Here is a 21,684-nt window from a genome sequence, read left to right on the forward strand (position 1 = left end):
TCTCTACCAAGATCAGACTCCAATCTCAACACAAGACCCGCTTTCCCATACAGAAAACCTTGCACCTCGGAAAACCTCAGCAAACTTCTTACTTCAGATCTACAACTCATCGATGTTTCAACGCCCAACTCTGCCATCCAATCCTGGTCCAAAATAACAAAATCTATAGCAAACACTCTCTGCCCATTGACAACCAAAATAAGGTCTTCTAATGCATCCAAAAGACAACCCTGGTTTAATGACGACCTGCGAAAGCTCAAACAACTTCTTCGGCAGAAAGAAAGAAAATGGCGTAAAGCCCCCTCACAGGCCTCACTCTCGGACTACAAACGCACACTCCATCTATACAAAAGTATCACACTGAAAACCAAAAGAGACTATTACGCCCGGAAGGTTCATCATCTAATCTTTGACTCAAAAGCTCTTTTTGCCTTCGTATCCAGCCTCACTAAACCCATCGTGCCAGATATCCCACCCGAGCTAGCCCAGACAAAGGCTGATGAACTGGCTCTTCATTTCAACAAAAAAATATCTGATCTCCTTAACCAGCTGACTACAAATAACACTGATCCAGATAACACATATCTCCCCCAAAACAAAGACATCCAGCTCAACGCTTTCGAACCCATCACAATCACAGAGATACATTCAGTGCTAAAGAGAATGAAGCCATCATCACACCCATTTGATCAAATCCCCTCCAAAATGCTTCTTCTCATCCCTGACACTATAGCAAAAACACTGGCAGACATCATAAACTGCTCCCTATCTCATGGTATCTACCCAGATGACCTAAAAACAGCTTCAATCAAGCCACTGCTGAAAAAACCAAATCTAAATGCATGTGATCCCAACAACTTCCGCCCTATTTCCAATCTCCCATTCATAGCAAAAATCATAGAAAAATTGGTAAACACCCAACTATCCAACTACTTAGAGGACCACAGCATTCTTTCACCAAACCAATACGGTTTTCGCAAAGCTGCAAGCACAGAAACATTACTAATCTCTCTCACCGACTTCCTCATTTCTGGAATTGATAAAGGCCAAACATTTTTATTAATCCTCTTGGACTTCTCGGCGGCCTTCGACACCGTCAATCACACCCTTCTTCTAAAACAACTGGCGAACATTGGATTGACAGGTGCTACACTAAACTGGTTCAAAACATTCCTAGAAAACAGAGGATACAGAGTCAAAATTCACAACAAAGAATCCCAATACCACCATTCTAACAGAGGGGTGCCGCAAGGTTCATCACTCTCTCCCACGCTCTTTAATCTATACCTGTTACCTCTATGTCAACTCCTTACAAAATTGAACCTGAAACACTTCCTTTTCGCTGACGACGTACAGATCGTGATTCCCTTAAAAGAAACAATTTCAAAAACAATGGAATTCTGGGACAGTTGCCTTCTACAAATTAAACCTCTTCTCACTAACCTAAACCTCATACTCAATGCTTCAAAAACAGAATTCTTGCTCATATCACCGGAAAACAATAACACACTTCAAAAACCACCCGTACTCCTGCAAACAGTCCACGTAAGAGATCTAGGAGCTATCTTAGACAATCGTCTCAACCTTAAAACATTCATTAACCAAACCACCAAAGATTGCTTCTACAAATTACATATTCTGAAAAGAATTAAACCACTTTTTCACGCTCAGGACTTTAGAACTATATTGCAAGCAATAATCTTTTCCAAACTAGATTATTGCAACTCATTGCTACTAGGCCTCCCAGCTTCCTATACCAAACCCCTACAAATGGTTCAGAACTCTGCAGCCAGAGTCCTTACAAATTCCAGGAAAATGGACCATATCTCCCCTATCCTCAAAAACCTCCATTGGTTACCAATCCACTATAGAATCATGTACAAATCCATCAACATCATATTCAAGACCATTAACCAACACACGCATCTCGATCTACAAATACCATTCAAAAAATACACCTCCACCAGACCCATCAGGGAATACTACAAAGAGTCACTCCAAATTCCAAAAGCCAAAACCTTCCAACATAAAGCCTTGAGTCTCAGAGCCTTCTCGTCAGCTGGTCCAGCGTTGTGGAACTCCATCCCTCCTGATTTGAGACAGGAGCCATGCGCTCTAACATTTAAGAAAAGACTTAAAACTTGGCTTTTTAAAAAAGCATTTCCAAGCCTTGAATAAAACCCTTACTCATCTTCATAAACTTGTTTACAATAACTGGATCTAATCAAGAATCCACCTACCATAAACTTATACTCATCTTTACCTGCTGAGGACTATCGTCTTTACCTGCTGAGTATTATCATATCATTACCTTGCACTACTGTGTCTTATTTATTTATTCTCTTGGTTACTCACTACCGTTTCATTTTATTATCATATCTTTCCAGGCACTACTGTGTCTTATTTATTCCCTTGATCACTTATTTTACCGTCTCTTATTTATGTACCATCACATGTATCCACATAGGCTTATTTATTTACTCTACTATACTATTTCATTAATTGGAAGAAATGTATATATTGCATTGTTCAATTTTCCCCCTATTCCAGCTCCAAGTTAATTTTCCCTGTTTTATTGTAACTTTCTCACACACGGTATTGATACACTGTATTTAAAGTTTCACAGTTTATTGGGAATATACGTTACGCTATGCTTTACACACATTGTTAATTGTAAACCAGGTTGATGTGATATCTGTCATGAAACTCGGTATAACAAAAATAATAAATAAATAAATAAATAAATAAATAAATAAATGCCAGGTTCTTGTGGCCTGGTTTTGGCCTCTGTTGGAAACAGGATGCTGGGCTTGATGGACCCTTGGTCTGACCCAGCATGGCAATTTCTTATGTTCTTATCTTATGTTCTTAATGAATCATGCAACTACCGGCTCTGTTCCATTTTCTCGGGTCCCAGATTAATGGTGGCAGAACAACATTCTAGGTTGTTTTGCCAGAAATTAAGCCTCTGTAATGGACCCAAAAAGAGGACGAATTAGCATAAGTTTGAAAGTTGTGAGTAGCAGTGCTATTCATCAAGAGCCTAGGGTTAAAGCCTTAACAATTGGCATTAATGCTCACAACTTTCAAACTTGTGCTAATCCAATCCCTTTTTTGTCTCTGTTTGCTCTGCAGTATCTGCTTCAATATCACCCCCTTCCCCTTCTGTTCCCTGCAATGGAGGAGGAGAGCCGGGTGGAATGAGAGGAGGGGCTGAATTAGGGAGCAGAGTGGATGTTCTCTTCCCTGCAGGCTGCCTGGAGGGGAGGGTGTGGAGCAGAACACCCCTGGTACTCTCCCTCTCAAGTCTGAAAGGAAGTGCCAGAAATGCGTTCCATCCCTTTCCCTCACAAATTCAGCCCTGACAGTAAGGCTCCATACCAGCAGCCATAATTATTTACCATGGATGGATGTTGACTTTGTTAGTATCTTCAGGATCCTCTCCTCAGCCCTTGCCAAGCCTTATTCATCTACTCCTCCATTTGAGGAGATGTTGGAAATAATTTTCTGCAAATTACAACGGGGTAAGACTGCAGCTTGTCAACCTGCCAGCATTGGCCTGCCTGCCTGGTTTGATGCAGTGAGGCTTTAAACGTATTCTGGCAACCACCATCCTCCCCAGCAGCAAAGCCTTCTGCCCTCACACCTCTGGTCGGTCCTCTTGTCCTAACATCTGCTTCTCTTCCCTCCTCCATGGAATTTCCTGAGGCAGGAGCTGTTCATAGGCCTGATTATAGCAACAACAAGTAGGGATGTGCAGAGCAAAATTTTATGTTCATATTTTTTATGTCCGAAAGGGGGTCCCACTTGCGGCCAATATGGACATAAAAAAAATCCAATGAGTTGGGTATATGTACATATGTGCAAAAAAAAAATTTAAACCCCCTCACCCTCCTTAATCCCCCCCCCCCAGACTTACCACAACTCCCTGGTGATTGAGCGAGGAGTGAGGACGTCATTTCTGCAATCCTTGGCGAGAAGCATGTGACGTCGGTGGCACGTCGAGTGACGCGGCGTCACGTGATTCCCGGCTCGTTCGCGCCGGACGGCTCGTTCGGCCCAAAAAGAACTTTTGGCCAGCTTGGGGGGGCCTCCTGACCCCCTCAAGCTGGCCAAAAGTTCTTTTTGGGCCGAACGAGCCGTCCGGCGCGAACGAGCCGGGAATCACGTGACGCCGACGTCACATGCTTCTCGCCAAGGATTGCAGAAATGGCATCCTCACTCCTCGCTCCATCACCAGGGAGTTGTGGTAAGTCGGGGGGGGGGGGGATTAAGGAGGGTGAGGGGGTTTATATTTTTATTTTGGCTCAACAATCGTGATTTCCCACATATCGAACATATCTATGTTCGATATGTGGGAAATCCGATCGTTTATGTCGAATCAATTTTTTAAGTAAAAAAAAAATATGAGTTGCGTTTTACTAATGCGGTCAATCCGAATGCACACCCCTAACAACAAGCTGTAAAGGCACAGGGGCTTGGACTGAGCCTGGGTATCCAGACCCTGCCTCCTGTATGGAAGCCAGAAGCAGGTGCAGTCCATGGCCCACAAGCCTTCCCTCCTGCTGCTGCTGCTGCTGCCATGGTCAGACCTAGGACCTCCCCCAATTCAGAAGATAAAATTGTGGAGCGAAGACGGTCTAGAATTTGGGGTGAGGAGAGGCTTGGTATGTCTGTTTTGTGATTTGTTTTTAAATTTGGCAACCCTGCTTGTATTCAGGTTCTTGTGCCAAGTCTCTGGCCACCGCATACATTTATTTATTTGCTTTATATTCCACCTTTCAGACACTACGAGTGGATTACATTCAAGTACTGCAGGTATTTCCGTAGCCCAGGGGGCTTACAATCTAAGGGTCTCATTCACAAAGCCTCATTAGGCTGTTTACCGCGTGGTTACCTCCTAGTGCAGGGATAACGCAAGGTATGTAGAATACTTCCTGTGTTCAGCCACTGGCACCACGCATATGGTAATGAAACGATTAGGGTGCACATGCTAATCAGGTCTTTCATACTCTAAAACATGCAATTCAATTAACGCAGCTTGCCTCAAAAATCACATGCTGTGTTATTTGAGTTGAAGTTAGGTACAACTCAAGAGCTGTAGCTAACTTTCCCTGGACATCAGCACGCTACTGCATATCCTGATGCTGTCGGGACCATTTCTTTAAAGGGGCTGATTGCTCTTACTAATACTCTTCAAGACCATAGACCTCTACTGCTGTCCCTGGAAGTAGCCAAAATGAAAAATAAATATATTTCAAGTCTTTAATTTCTGGGGCAGGCCTCTCCCCCAAACCACCCAACCTTGACTTAAAATTGAGATCCCAGGAAGGTGGGGGACCCCCACCCTAGCTCACCCTCTGGACCTCCCTTGCACTTATAGTCAAAGCCCTAGTGGTGTAGTGGGGACCCAAAGCATCTGCACGTTCCATGCCCGTTGTCCATGGCCATTTTTAAAATGGCGCCAGCTGCCTCATCACGTGATGGGGAAAGGTATGATCCATCCATCTGGCTGGCATGATTTTGAAAAACGGCTGCCATCAGGCCCGGAGCCTAGGAACACTCCGAGCTACCACTATATCACCAGGGCTTCTATTGTAAGTGCAGGGGGAGGGCGGTCCGAAGGATGGGTTAGCGTGGGAGCCTGGTCTCTGGGGGTCTGATTTTTAGGTCAGAGAGGAGGGATTGGGGATAGGTCCTACCTTGGAGGTTTAAATGTTTTCCTCCATTTCAGCTGCCTACAGGGGTGGCAGGATGAGACGAGGTTCTATGGAGGCTCCTGAGTTCTTTTACACACCTTGGAAGGGGGATATTACTTGGATTTGAAAAACCATTGCTTGATTTTTGGGGGCCATATACTACAGGATTCACAAAGTGGCAGTGCTGAGTATTTCCCTTTTGTGCGTCCTGTGGTGTTTTCCCCTCCAGATAAAAATATCGCAACTTAATAAATGATCCCTGAAGTTTGTACCTGTGGCAACGGAAGGTGAAGAGACTTGCCCTTAACAGAAGGCATGGGGGTATCCTTCAAGGATCAGCAGTTACTACACTTAACAGAATAAAAATATATATTAAGGGAGGGGGGGGGGGGGGGGGTTCACATGATACGGTAAAGCCGAGCGGATGTGCAAGTTTAGGCTCCGTGCCTCACCCTCCTGAAATCGGCATCCATCTCCCACATCTCAAAGTCAAATTTACCACAGGTACTATAGATTAATGTCTATAGACCAATTTATGCTTAAAGGTGCCAATACTATGCCCTTGAAGGGAAGTAAAAAAGAAAAAGATAAAGTGGGAGCTCTAGGACCTAAAATGGTGGACACTCTGAGAAGGCTGACACCTCTGACCACGCCCAACCCAGCAATGCTACAGACTGAACTTACTACCAATGTAACAAATGTGGTAGTAGCTGCCTTCGACTGCCTTCCAAGGCTGTCATGAAGGCGTGTTTTAACTCTGAATTGTGAGGAAAGTTCATTAAATGAACTTTCCTCACAATTCAGAATTAAAACACTCCTTCGCAGAGCTCCACCTGCAGATAACTTCAGTTGAGGGACGAGTCTCTAGTTTGGAAGACAATGCTCTTACAACGCAGAAGAAGGTAAAAGAACTAGAAACGGTAGTAGCTTCTCAAACCGAAAAAATCGACGATTTAGAAAACAGGGCCAGGCGTAATAACATCTGCATCTCCAGCTTTCCCGAGTTACCAGGGGAGAATAATTTAGAGACGCTGCTGGAGACCTGGCTCCTTGAGGCCCTAGATCTACCTGACCTCAGACCCAACTTCCACATTGAGCGAGCGCACCAGCTGGGGCATAGAAGGAAGGGAGTTCAGAGGCCACGTCTTATTATCGTAAAACTCTTAAATTGGTCCCAAAAACAAAGAATCATGCAAGTATACAGAACTCATTCGGAGTTAAAATATAAAGATGCATAGATCCGACTTTTCCAAGACTTTTCGGTCATCTTGTCTCCGCTAATTATAAAAAAGTTGTTCCTTATGTTACGTTATGTTATACTGTTATACCCCTGTTCGATATAAACCGACCTGATATGGTATTCAACCTTGAAGGTCGGTATAGAAAAATGTTAAATAAATAAATAAATAAATCCTGGGTCAGAAACGCAAGCAATTTAGCCCACTATGCACTGACCTCTTCAATAAAAATATCAGATTTCAACTTGTCTATCCAGCAATTCTGAAGTTTAAGTATGGAGGGAAAGATCATATATTCATGGAGGTTGAGCCGGCAAAGCTTTTCATAGCCAATATGTCACAGTAATGTGAAACTGTAAGATCTTGAAATTTCTGATTAGTATTAGACAGCCTTTCCGGGTTTTAAACGGAACATTTACCTACTTTGGAGCTGACACGCTATGCCTCAAACTTTCTGCGACCCATCTGTAAGCCTGCTGAACTTGGAACATGCTGACCCCATAAAAGGCTTTTGGAATGAGAATTTGAACATGGCGGTCTCTGAAGCTGGATGCCGTCGCGCTGTGACATTTCTGTTACCATAAGGTAGGGCTACTCCATGATACATGACAGGGTTTCTCCCATCCAACCTGATGTGGCAACGGAGGGGATTAAAAGTGATTACAATAGCCTGCTTCCCCATGATGCCCGGAGTGCCCCAAGCTTTAATTAGTAGTCTTACGATCCCGGCACGTAGAGCTCAGGGCTCATATACACGCCGGATAATCCCCTACCACCGCCAAACACCACCGAGAGCCTCCTAGTGCTGGAAGGACTATTTTAGCTGGTGATTTGGCACTTTCAAAACTGATTATTGTGCTGAGGGGCAATACCGCTGGCTTTTCCTGGGGGCCTGACAGAACTTTTGGATTCTGACCCGAGCGGACCTGGTTGTTCCAATTCCCAATGCCCACATTGCTAATGGCCTCGGGAATGGCACAGGAGGACCTTTATGTCTCTATATGGTTGAATTTCCGACGGTCCCCGTGTCTCAAGCGCTGTATACTCTGATGAACCTAAGAAGGGGCGAACGGTGTGTTCCCAATCTCATGAGTCTTGGATCCAGGGAGACTTTATTTCTTTCTTATCGCTCGACAATTGCGGAAGGGCCCATTCACCCCATAAGGTCTTTATTGGTGCTGAGAGAGGGGTCCCGGGCCTACGCAAACTGAAAATAATTATCACTCGCAGTGCCCAGGGGATGGGAAGAGACTCTCACGGGGGGGAACTTTTCTACATACTGGAACAGCTGGTACCAATAGCGGGCTGTGTCATGAACATTGAGGCTGTTTATATATAGTTCCAAGGCTGTGAGTTAAACGGAGTTCTTGTTGGGTATATGTATGGTTATTGTTAATGATGCCGAGGAAGGAGGGTGGGGGCAAGACACATCACTAACGTGCCTCCATTTATTTTCCCCCTTTAGGAGGGAAATATACAAGGCAGGTGAGAATGATTGGGGACAAGGGATGGGGTAAGGGGGGAGGAGGGGGGAGGGGGGAGGGGAGAAGGGAGACACAAAGCAGTGCATGGAATTTAGGGGTTAAATATTTTGTACCATCTCATGCGTTTTCAAGTAAGAACCAAGCAAGGTCACTATACAGGGGTTGTGAGGAAAATTGTGCGGATGGTGGTCTTAGGCTGGGGAGCCCACTATCTTTCTAAGGCAGAATACTCTTCTTTCATGATTTTTACAAGGGGACAAGTAGAAATTACATGACGTTAGCCAGCTTGAATGTTAATGGCCTCGGCCACCCTATTAAAAGAACAAAAGTACTGCAATTTCTTAAAAGATCCAAGGTACAATTAGCCTGCATTCAGGAAACCCATCTTACAGCAGCAGAGCCTATGAAACAGAGAAGGGACTGGGTAGGTCAAAGCCACTTTTCTGTGGCTGTAGGGAAAAAAGCAGGCGTAGCCATCCTAATCCATAAAACTCTTTCCTTTCAATTGATGAAAGAACTTGTGGATCTGGAGGGAAGGTATATAATCATACCAGGGAAATTAAATGGGAAAACTATAACCATAGGCAATATTTATGGGCCTAATTCCCCAACCCCAACATTCTTTACGAATATTATAAAACTTATTTACCATTCATGGTACACTTGTGCTGCTTTTAGCAGGAGATTTTAATACTGTGCACGATCCATCAATAGACCGCTCCTCTGACAGGATTAAACTAACACCCCAATCTAAGAAAATGAGCATAACCAGATATGTCATAAGCTAAATTTTATGGATTACTGGCGGGTGCTCCACACTGAGGAGAGGGATTACACTCATGTCTAAAGCACATGGCACATTATACACTGGCTGCCCATCCAATATAGAATACTTTTCAAGGCTCTCACCATCATCCACAAATCAGTATACCAGCAATCCACTCTCCAACTCACCTTCCCACTTGAATTACATACTTCCGCAAGACCGATCAGAACTGCCTACAAAGGTTCGCTCAAGGCCCCCCCCAACAAATCATCGGTCCACAACACTATTCACAAGCGAGCTCTTTCATCAGCAGGTCCACTACATTGGAATTCACTTCCACAAGACTTACGCCAAGAACAATGCCATTCAACTTTCAGAAAGAAATTGAAAACCTGGCTTTTCGCAGAAGCCTACCGCTGAAGGATCTCCTCAACCATCACTGACTCTCACTCCCCCACCCCTCCCCAATCCCTTCCCCCCCCCCCAACCTCACCCTTTCCTTCTCCCTCTGGACATACCAGGCTAATAACTGCCTAGGATAAACCTATGTTTTGTATCTTACAGTTTTTGTTGATTTATATATTTATCTCTCTCTAATTGTTTCTTAGTTTAAACTCTGTACTGTCTTCCATTGCCCAGGTTTTATGCTCCCTGTTTAATGTAACTTTACTTTCTACCTTGATGTTAATTGGTTTCCCCTCAGTTACATTGTAAACCGGTACGATAAGACCTAGTCTTGAGCATCGGTATAGGAAAAGAAATTAAATAAATAAATAAATAAATCTCGAATAGATTACATTTTGGGACCCACCTCTCTGTTCCCTCAATGGGTATAGATGCGCCGGCTGTCTCCGATCATGCCTTAATTTGGGCTGATCTCACCTGGGACGAAACATTCTGTTGGGTTTGTGGCATATTATGGACTCTTGGTCAAAGTGGTGATGACTCCTCCCATGGGGAGGGGCCCCATGGGGAACCACAATGATAGGCTAGACCAGTGGTTCTCAACCCTGTCCTGGGGACCCCCCCAGCCAGTCGGGTTTTCATGATATCCACAATGAATATGCATGAAAGAAAATTTGCATGTTATGGAGTCAGTGTATGCAAATTTTCTCTCATGCATATTCATTGTGGATATCATGAAAACCCGACTGGCTGGGGGGGTCCTCAGGACAGGGTTGAGAACCACTGGGCTAGACTCTTTAGTGAACGGACACTGAGGAAAGAAAGCTTTATTATACTGCTGATGGTAGAGAATCTTGCCCATGGAACGGACAATGCTGTAGGGCTTCAGACAGTCTCTGTAGTAGATGATCTCACCCAGGTGTAGCAAAGGTCCGCTAGTGTTCCGCAGCGTGGGATAAGCCGTGAACATGCAGGGTGGAAGGCAGAGAGCTGGAGCGTAGTGGTAGCAGCGTCGATGATTTCCTTGGTAGTAGATGAAGAGAGAAAGGACCTGAGGTCCAAGGTGCAGGATACCCTGAGCAGGATAAGCCCTCAAGGAGCGAGTACCTAGGAGCACAGAAAGTTCCTGAAATAAAGCAGACAGGAATCCCGAGGAGCGGGACTCCTTAAGGTTAGGCAGCTTACCTCTGGAGAGTGAGTAGAAATGAGGGGCCCTGAGGAGCGGGTACCCAGAGCTTCAGCAGGAGCGAGTGACCCCGGACGGTAAATAGAATCCAAGCGAGCAGCTTAGAAGTGGTCAGAGTAGCAAAACCAAAGTCCTTGCAAACTCGTTTGTATGGAGCGGGAGCGGTGGTTTAAATACCCGGAGGTACTGACATCATGCAGTGAGGCCTTCCCCGAGGTTCCTGCCATGACGTGGTTAATAGTGCGATCTGCGCATGCGCGCGCCCTAGAGGCCTCAGGAAGAAACATGGTGGACGAGGACGCCCATGCTGGCTCGGAGATGCTGAGGGATTCAGTAATCGGCAGTGGAGGTAGCCATCTTCCCTAAGGAGGAAGAGAAAGGCAAAATAGAGGTGAGGCAGAGCGGTCGCAGCCATCTGCGACCGGACGCAACACATTCCCACCGAACAATTGGTGGAAATTCCCCACTTATATCAAAGACAATAGGCAATTTCAAGACTACTTGAAAAGCAAATGGGACCAATACCAAAACTGCAATAATCAACATAAAGATGACCCAGAACTATTTTGGCAAGCATGGAAATCAGTTATACGGAGGGAGATCATCTCCTTTTTAAGACGCAGGAACAAACTCTTGAACGCTAGTATTTTAAAACTGGATCAACAATTGAAATGGAATAAACAGACTATGATCCGCTTCCCCTCCAAAGCTAACTGGGCTAAATACCATGAAACCCTTGGGACACTACAGGCTTCCCTACAGCACAGGACTCTAAAAACTTTCCACTTCAAGGAGCACTCCTTTTTTAGATATGGAAATAAGTCTGGGAAAACTTTAGCGAATCTGATCAGGCTTCATCATAGCAAAACTTACATAGAAAAATTATCAATGGCTCAAGGCACATGGGCACTCAAAGGTGAGATTTGCAAAGTGCTAAGATTGTTTTATTTATTTATTTTATTTATTTAACAGTTTTATATACCGACCTTCATAGTAAATAACCATATCGGATCGGTTTACAATTAACAAGAATAAAAAACTGGGGTAACTATTCAAGTAAACGAAAGATAAACAGTAAGTAGGAATGAGTCAAAGTTACAATCAACAGGGAAGAGAACATAAGAACATAAGAAAATGCCATACTGGGTCAGACCAAGGGTCCATCAAGCCCAGCATCCTGTTTCCAACAGTGGCCAATCCAGGCCATAAGAACCTGGCAAGTACCCAAAAACTAAGTCTATTCCATGTAACCATTGCTAATGGCAGTGGCTATTCTCTAAGTGAACTTAATAGCAGGTAATGGACTTCTCCTCCAAGAACTTATCCAATCCTTTTTTAAACACAGCTATACTAACTGCACGAACCACATTCTCTGGCAACAAATTCCAGAGTTTAATTGTGCGTTGAGTAAAAAAGAACTTTCTCCGATTAGTTTTAAATGTGCCCCATGCTAACTTCATGGAGTGTCCCCTAGTCCTTCTACTATTCGAAAGAGTAAATAACCGATTCACATCTACCCGTTCTAGACCTCTCATGATTTTAAACACCTCTATCATATCCCCCCTCAGTCGTCTCTTCTCCAAGCTGAAAAGTCCTAACCTCTTTAGTCTTTCCTCATAGGGGAGTTGTTCCATTCCCCTTATCATTTTGGTAGCCCTTCTCTGTACCTTCTCCATCGCAATTATATCTTTTTTGAGATGCGGCGACCAGAATTGTACACAGTATTCAAGGTGCGGTCTCACCATGGAGCGATACAGAGGCATTATGACATTTTCCGTTTTATTCATCATTCCTTTTCTAATAATTCCCAACATTCTGTTTGCTTTTTTGACTGCCGCAGCACACTGAACCGACGATTTCAATGTGTTATCCACTATGACACCTAGATCTCTTTCTTGGGTTGTAGCACCTAATATGGAACCCAACATCGTGTAATTATAGCATGGGTTATTTTTCCCTATATGCATCACCTTGCACTTATCCACATTAAATTTCATCTGCCATTTGGATGCCCAATTTTCCAGTCTCACAAGGTCTTCCTGCAATTTATCACAATCTGCTTGTGATTTAACTACTCTGCACAATTTTGTGTCATCTGCAAATTTGATTATCTCACTCGTCGTATTTCTTTCCAGATCATTTATAAATATATTGAACAGTAAGGGTCCCAATACAGATCCCTGAGGCACTCCACTGTCCACTCCCTTCCACTGAGAAAATTGCCCATTTAATCCTACTCTCTGTTTCCTGTCTTTTAGCCAGTTTGCAATCCACGAAAGGACATCGCCACCTATCCCATGACTTTTTACTTTTCCTAGAAGCCTCTCATGAGGAACTTTGTCAAACGCCTTCTGAAAATCCAAGTATACTATATCTACCGGTTCACCTTTATCCACATGTTTATTAACTCCTTCAAAAAAGTGAAGCAGATTTGTGAGGCAAGACTTGCCCTGGGTAAAGCCATGCTGACTTTGTTCCATTAAACCATGTCTTTCTATATGTTCTGTGATTTTGATGTTTAAAACACTTTCCACTATTTTTCCTGGCACTGAAGTCAGGCTAACCGGTCTGTAGTTTCCCGGGTCGCCCCTGGAGCCCTTTTTAAATATTGGCGTTACATTTGCTATCCTCCAGTCTTCAGGATGATTTTAATGATAAGTTACAAATTTTTACTAATAGGTCTGAAATTTCATTTTTTAGTTCCTTCAGAACTCTGGGGTGTATACCATCCGGTCCAGGTGATTTACTACTCTTCAGTTTGTCAATCAGTTTGTCAATCAGGCCTTCAGTTTGTCAATCAGGCCTACCACATAAGGCAGGAAATAAATATGAAGTGATGCCATAGGGCGTACGGGTTAAAGCTTAATGGTGCTTTAACCTGTTTTACACACAACTATACACAGAGGATAGGAAAGGTGCCCCCCTTGAGGAAAATAATTTTTTTGACAAATTACAACTTCCTACATTAACAGATATCCAATGAGATAAACTCAACCTCCCAATCACGAAACAGGAAATTCTATCAGCCATACAAAAGAGCAAGGCTGGGAAAGCCCCAGGCCCAGATGGATTTACCTATGATTTTTATAAAATCATTGGGGAAGGGATTGTGGATCCTCTTCATTCCTTTTATCATAATGCCTTAGCTACATAAAATTCCTGCAAGATTTTAATAAGGCCTATCTATAACCATTCTCCCCAAACCGGGCAAAAACCCTAGTCAACCAGTTTCCTACCATCCAACTTCCCTGATAAATTGTGACCTTAAGCTTCTTGCTAATGTCTTAGATGCTAGACTCAGCTTAGTTTTACCGGATCTCATTTCTGCCTCTCAAGTGGGTTTTGTCAAAGGCCGGTCCTCTAGTTTCCACATTGCCAAATTACTTACAGCTATAACTTACTGTCAAAATAATCATATCCCCCTCCATGGCGGTAAGTTTTGACTCAGAAAAAGCCTTTGATTGGGTTTCCTGGGTAATACTCGATACTTCAATGTTTCGGTTTTCAAGGCAGTCTGTTGTCTTATATTTCTCTTCTCTATCACCATCCGTCACATATATTAGCGAATGGTCTTCTCTCCCAAGCATTCATTCCACAAAGAGGTATTCGACAAGGATGCCCTTTATCACCTTTGTTATATATTTTAGCGATCGACTCCCTACTTCGAATAATTTCCCAAGATCATCAGATTCTGGGCCTAGACTGGAATGGACAGGTTTTTAAGACAGCTGCATTCGCAGATGATTTATTAATTTTCCTCACACACCCACAAGCAGCACTTTCAAGGGTATTGACCCTACAAACTTTGCATGGCTGTTTCTCAGGACTTAAAATAAATACTGACAAATCGGAGGCTCTGGAAATTTTGGCAATCTCCAACAGAATTGTACTTGGACCAGTGCTTTTCAATATATATATATATATAAAGGGAGGAGGAATAGCCTAGTGGTTAGAGCACTGGACTATGAACCAGGAGACCAAGGTTCAAGTCCTGCTGTCACTCCTTGTGACCTTGGACAAGTCACTTTACCCTCCATTGCCTCAGGTACAAAAAACTTAGATTATAAGCCCTCTGGGGATAGAGAAATACCTACAGTACCTGAATGTAAACCGGTGTGATATCTCGATTGAGATGAATGTCGGTATATAAAAATAATAAATAAATAAATAAATATAAATGATCTGGAAAGGAATACGATGAGTGAGGTTATCAAATTTGCGGATGATACAAAATTATTCAGAGTAGTTAAATCACAAGTGGATTGTGATACATTACAGGATGACCTTGCAAGACTGGAAGATTGGGCATCCAAATGGCAGATGAAATTTAATGTGGACAAGTGCAAGGTGTTGCATATAGGGAAAAATAACCCTTGCTGTAGATACACGATATTAGGTTCTATATTAGGAGCTACCACCCAGGAAAATCTAGGCATCATAGTGGATAATAATTTAAAATCATCGGTTCAGTGTGCTGCAGCAGTCAAAAAAGCAAACAGAATGTTAGGAATTATTAGGAAGGGAATGGTTAATAAAACGGAAAATGTCATAATGCCTCTATATCGCTCCATGGTGAGACCGCACCTTGAATACTGTGTACAATTCTGGTCGCCGCATCTCAAAAAAGATATAGTTGCGATGGAGAAGGTACAGAGAAGGGTAACCAAAATGATAAAGGGGATGGAATAGCTTCCCTATGAGGAAAGGCTGAAGAGGTTAGGGCTGTTCAGCTTGGAGAAGAGATGGCTGAGGGGGGGCTATGATAGAGGTCTTTAAGATCATGAGAGGTCTTGAATGAGTAGATGTGAATCGGTTATTTACACTTTCGAATAATATAAGGACTAGGGGGCATTCCATAAAGTTAAGAAGTAACACATTTAAGACTAATCGGAGAAAATTCTTTTTCACTCAACGCACAATAAAGCTCTGGAATTTGTTGCCAGGGGATGTGGTTAGTACAGTTAGTGTAGCTGGGTTCAAAAAAGGTTTGGATAAGTTCTTGGAGAAGATCATTAACAGCTATTAATCAAGTTTACTTAGGGAATAGCCACTGCTATTAATTGTATGTAGCATGGGATCTTCTTAGTGTTTGGGTAATTGCCAGGTTCTTGTGGCCTGATTTGGCCTCTGTTGGAAACAGGATGCTGGGCTTGATTGACTCTTGGTCTGACCCAGCATGGCAATTTCTTAAGTTCTTATGTTCTTATGGGGCTCGCCTTTCTCTCTGAAATGGGCCCAAGGTCCTATAAAGTATTTGGGGATCTTGGTGTCTTCTTCATTAGACTCTATTTATAGTATTAATGTACACTTATTGCTAAAGAAAATGAAGCAGAGGCTCCATCATTGGCAAGTACTACCCATATCTTTGACGGGAAGGCTCCACCTCCTAAAAATGATAGAACTCCCAAAATGGTTGTATTTATTTCAAATGTTACTGATCTCGTTAACTAGGAAAGATTTACAAAAAATAAACAGGGACATTCATATGGAGAGGGAAGAAATCAAGGTTGGCCTTGAGTCACCTATGTCAGGCAGAAGAGGAAGGAATGACCTGCCCAGACTTTCAAATATACAACTTGGTTTGTATGTTGCACCATATATGGGATTGGAATCTGTGCAAGAATATTTCTCTCCCTCTGCCTTCTTATAAGGTAGTCTTAAGGGCTTCTCCTTGGCCATGCTGATACAATTAGATGCAACACATCCACCAACAGACTGTAAACATTTTCTGCTGGTGAAGTCAGGCAGGCGAGCCTGGGCGCACTTATGTAAAAGTTTGAGAATTCCGAAGACTTTGACACCCCTCATACCCATTTGTTCCAACCCTCCGTTCGTGCCAGGGACAGGGAGGGAACATAATGTTTTTCAACATTGGGCTTCCAAAGGCTTAACATTAATTATTCAATTATTACAGCCCAATGCCAATCACATACGCAGTTTTCAAGACCTCCAAACCCAGTATGGTCTCCCTACACAGGATTTTTTCACGTACCTGCAACTTAGCCACTACATGCACACTGTTATGTTGCACACTGTCTTGGTGACTCACAGGGAACAACTAGAGCAGATTCTTGGGCTTCGGCAGTCTATAAGAGTTTCCTGCACCTTCTTTTCTAAATTGCTGAAAATGCCCTTGATTACCCATGCTTTTGCTGGCATCGGCAAAAGATGGAAAGAGGTCCCAGAGGTGACTGTCACCCCTAATATCATCAAACTGTACCTGAGCAATATTAAGACTCTCACTGAAAATGCAAATTTGAGAGAAATGCAATTCAAATTTATATGGCAACTATATTTTATCAAATCTCATGCCTATAAGGCTGAGGTTAGTGATTCACCCAGGTGTTTGAAATGTGATGCATGCAGTGGGGATTTCTTCCATAGTTTTTGGGCTTGTACGAAGATTAAAATCTTTTGGACCCAAATACAGACATCTTGCTCTAAGGTCTGGGAATGTTATATCCCGTTTCATCCCCAAATTTGGCTGCTTGGCATCGAATTGACTGCCTCCATATGATTTGAACCTCATGTAGCAATGTTTGTGAACAAAACGGGCCTTATGGTCTCCAAAGACGCACCTAAGTTTAAGCATTGGGTGAACAAAATGATTAAACTAGCCAGCTTTGAACAAATGATTGCTAATACACAGAGTGAAAACAAGAAAAAAATAACCTTCAGCATCTGGGGTCCCTTTTTGGACTATCACAACTCCTCACACTTACCAGATTGTATTCCTGAAGTGTAACTCAGAGCACAGGCTAGCTAAGGGAATCTGAAACGCAGATTACCTAATGATGACAATATACACTCTCACATGTTATAAAGTTTCTTTATATGAGCACAGTTCCTACATTACAGGTACTTTAAGACTCTTTGCGAGATTGTAGATTCCATGTTCTATGCATTGCGGGATGGGAGGAGAGGGCGGGAGGGAGGGAAGAATCAGATAACAGAGTAAATAAATAAAAATACTTTATGAGGACCAAGAGTCTAGTCCAGCATAGTTAAGCTGGGCTTTGACCCACTTAAATGTTCCTATGAAATTATACTATACTATCAATCTGAGAATACCTGGCTGTTATCCTACTTGTGGAAAGGAATGTCAAGTTCGTCGAACCTAGTTTTACTGTCTAACGTTTTCACTCCAAATTGGTATGGTATATGCTTCCCGTTAGCTCCCGCATTGATTATACTGCTTCCGCTACCTTATTATGTAACACACTTGATGTAAGGGGCTGTGGAGCTGGAATGTATAACACTATATACCTGAGTGCTGTTTTGTTTGAAAACTAATAAAAAGATATATAAAAAAAAAAAAATATATATATATATGTTAAAGCTTGCTGGATACACTGGATGGAGCACTTGGTTCTTTTCCTGCAGTCATTTACTACTTTATAAGGAGCAGCAGTGGGATTTGAGCCTGCTGCGCTCACCACTAGGTTGCTGCTCTACACCCACATGTGAGGGGGTACTTGCCACACTTTACATGTATTAGTATGATGAATGTAATAATTTTATTGAATACCACAAGAGTCTCCCCCTGTGTCCTCATATACTGTAGGCACATTCATGGAAACAGGGATATTTTAAGAGAGATTTCAGAAACCTAAAAATGTTTTTTCAGGGATGTATAAAGTGACATCATAATTATATTTAACTGCCAAATGAAATATTAAAACCGTTTTTTTCAGGCTGTAAACTTCCATGGATGCCAATAGATCCAGACTAGAGTTATTTAATGTGAAGTTAGTGCTGACTACAAATTTTGATAAACAATCTCCCATTATAGATGGGTAACATCATTTTCATTATATAAAAACAAAACACACACTAACATACATGTCACAGAACTTATTTAAAAAGGAATATATTAACTGTGCTGCCCAAACCTCGGTAGGGAGAAATCCTGCCAGGTTCAGGAGCCCTGAACTGATTGCAGGGGAAGGAGAAGGGTTCAGGAGAGGGGCCGGTCGCCATTATTCTCCTCTGCTGCTGACTCTGGGGCCCCTGCCTGTTGGCCTGGCTCTCTTGGCCCCATTTCCAACCTTTATTACATCCAATCTATGGCTGACCTGGGTCTCAGCCCTGTTGCCTCTGCAGCCATCCTCTCTGTGTTGGGCCTGCCTCTTTGGGGGCTGCCTCAGTGCTCCCATATTTGAGGGCTGGGGTTATCTGGGCCACCAAACTGTATGGTCCTTGCCTTGCATAGCATAGGGGTGGCCAACCTTAGTCCTCAAGAGCCACAATCAGGCCAGATTTTCAGGTTATCCACAATGAGATAGATTTGTATGTAATGGAGGCAGTGCATGCATATTCATTGTGTGCATATCCCGAAAACCTGGCCTGTTTGTGGCTCTCAGACAAGAGGTAACTACCCCTGGGGAAGTTCTGTCACTTACATTCTTCTTATTTATTTATTTTTGTAACTTTTCTCATTGTCTGCAATTTTTCACCTTTTTTTTTTTTCATTTTCCCTTCAATCTCTCCCTCTTTCCCCATTTCCCTTTCTTAATTCTCTCCAGGTTACTTGCTGTTGTTGCTGTTATTGCTGCTGTTTTTTGTGTCGTGCTGAAATTCAGACATAGGTTAGTGTCGCTGTCTCTGTTATTAAGCCTGAAATAATTGGAACTGGGCACTTCCTTAAGTAAAAGGTAGAAAACGTAATTGTGAATGTGAGGATCGCTTGATAACTTGCCTGCTTGATGTGAAGATGGCAGACCTCGTGCCTCACCTAGATAGGATTTTAGACATTGCTGGGGAGGAGCCGGCTGTCCTGCACGTGGATGCCAACTACATAGCAAGATGTGGGAGGGTGGCCCTGGAAGCCAAATTTAGGCTTTTAGGTAGAAAGTTGAAATCCAGGAGCTCTAGGATAGATTCTCAGAAATGCTCCCTGTTCCACATGAGGGACCTCCGACACAGGCAGAGCTCCAGAGTCTCACTGCATGGATGAGAAGATGGTGCAGGGAGGAAGGTTTTAGATTTGTTAGGAACTAGAGATCATTCTGGGGAAGGTGGAGCCTATTCCGACAGAGAGTCTCCATCTTAACCAGGGTGGAAAAGGCTGCTGGCCCTAACTTTTAAACAGGAGATAGAGGGGGTCACATGGTGTGATGTGAGGGAGAAGCCATGTTCCTCTTGTGCTGCAGTGCCCTACTCTTCTTATATGCACAAAAAGTTTTTTAAGTGATGTTTTTCCATTCATTTTTCAGCTTCAGTGACCTTCCAGCTTTCCTGACACTTCAGAGCAGATTACATTCAGGATTTTTAACATTTATAGCAGCTCCTGATACACACCAGCCTTCCACCCCACATATAAGAAATCCAAATCGGGACATTAGACACAAGACCAATATTGAATCCTTTTATTGACTTTTCCAGAATCATAGAGAATAAAATGGAACCTTAATTTCTGTGTTTAAGTTAGAGGAAAATAAGAAATGAATGTGACTGAGTCAGCTGAATAAAAAGGAGGCATCGGGTCATCCACTAAGCAACCCCAAAATAAAGTGCTCCAGTGCCCCTGCCCCTTTCCCCCCTGCTCCCTGTTCCCATCCTTGAGCTTTGTGCTGCCCAAACCTCGGTGAGGAGAAATCCTGCCAGGTTCAGGAGCCCTGAACTGATTGCAGGGGAAGGAGAAGGGTTCAGGAGAGGGGCCGGTCGCCATTATACTCCTCTGCTGCTGACTCTGGGGCCTGTTGGCCTGGCTCTCTTGGCCCTAGTTCCAACCTTTATTACATCCAATCTATGGCTGACCTGGGTCTCAGCCCTGTTGTCTCTGCTGCCATCCTCTCTGTGCTGGGCCTGCCTCTTTGGGGGCTGCCTCAGTGCTCCCATATTTGAGGGCTGGGGTTATCTGGGCCACCAAACTGTATGGTCCTTGCCTTGCATAGGATAGGGGTGGCCAACCTTAGTCCTCAAGAGCCACAATCAGGCCAGATTTTCAGGTTATCCACAATGAGATAGATTTGTATGTAAAGGAGGCAGTGCATGCATATTCATTGTGTGCATATACTGCAAACCTGGCCTGTTTGTGGCTCTCAGACAGGAGGTAACTACCCCTGGGGAAGCTTTGTCACGTACATTCTTCTTATTCATTTATTTTTTTTGTAACTTTTCTCATTGTCTGCAATTTTTCACTTTTTTTTTTCAATTTTCCCTCCAATCTCTCCCTCTCTCCCCATTTCCCCTTTTGTAATTCACCTCCAGCCGCCGTGCTGCTGCTGCAGATGATGATGCCAGGATGAAATCTCTAAAGAGGTTAGTGTCACTGTCTCTAATGTTATTAAGCCTGAAATAATTAGAACTGGGCACTTGCTCAAGTAAAAGGTAGAAAACGTAATTGTGAATGTGAGGATCGCTTGATAACTTGCCTGCTTGATATGAAGATGGCAGACCTCGTGCCTCACCCAGATAGGATTTTAGACATCGCTGGGGAGGAGCCTGCTGTCCTGCACGTGGATGCCAACTACATAGCAAGATGTGGGAGGGTGGCCCTGGAAGCCAAATTTAGGCTTTTAGATAGAAAGTTGAAATCCAGGAGCTCTAGGATAGATTCTCAGAAATGCTCCCTGTTCCACATGAGGGACCTCAGACACAGGCAGAGCTCCAGAGTCTCACTGCATGGATGAGAAGATGGTGCAGGGAGGAAGGTTTTAGATTTGTTAGGAACTAGAGATCATTCTGGGGAAGGTGGAGCCTATTCCGACAGAGAGTCTCCATCTTAACCAGGGTGGAAAAGGCTGCTGGCCCTAACTTTTAAACAGGAGATAGAGGGGGTCACATGGTGTGATGTGAGGGAGAAGCCATGTTCCTCTTGTGCTGCAGTGCCCTACTCTTCTTATATGCACAAAACATTTTTATGTGGTGTTTTTTCCATTCATTATTCAGCTTCAGTGACCTT

The 21,684-nt window shown here is 43.3% G+C and overlaps 1 long non-coding RNA gene across 1 annotated transcript in view; it reads left to right on the forward strand.

The window, feature by feature from the left end:
- The window catches only part of LOC115095145, a 101,133-nt gene extending 80,091 nt beyond the window's left edge, over positions 1-21,042 (forward strand). Inside the window, exons 3-4 of the long non-coding RNA XR_003857701.1 lie at positions 19,304-19,366; positions 20,991-21,042. This is a non-coding gene — a long non-coding RNA (uncharacterized LOC115095145). The remainder of the gene's footprint in view (positions 1-19,303; positions 19,367-20,990) is intronic.
- The last annotated feature ends 642 nt before the right edge of the window (positions 21,043-21,684 follow it).

This window comes from Rhinatrema bivittatum, chromosome 7 (genome assembly GCF_901001135.1).
Source record: "Rhinatrema bivittatum chromosome 7, aRhiBiv1.1, whole genome shotgun sequence".
NCBI classification, from domain to species: Eukaryota; Metazoa; Chordata; class Amphibia; order Gymnophiona; family Rhinatrematidae; genus Rhinatrema; species Rhinatrema bivittatum.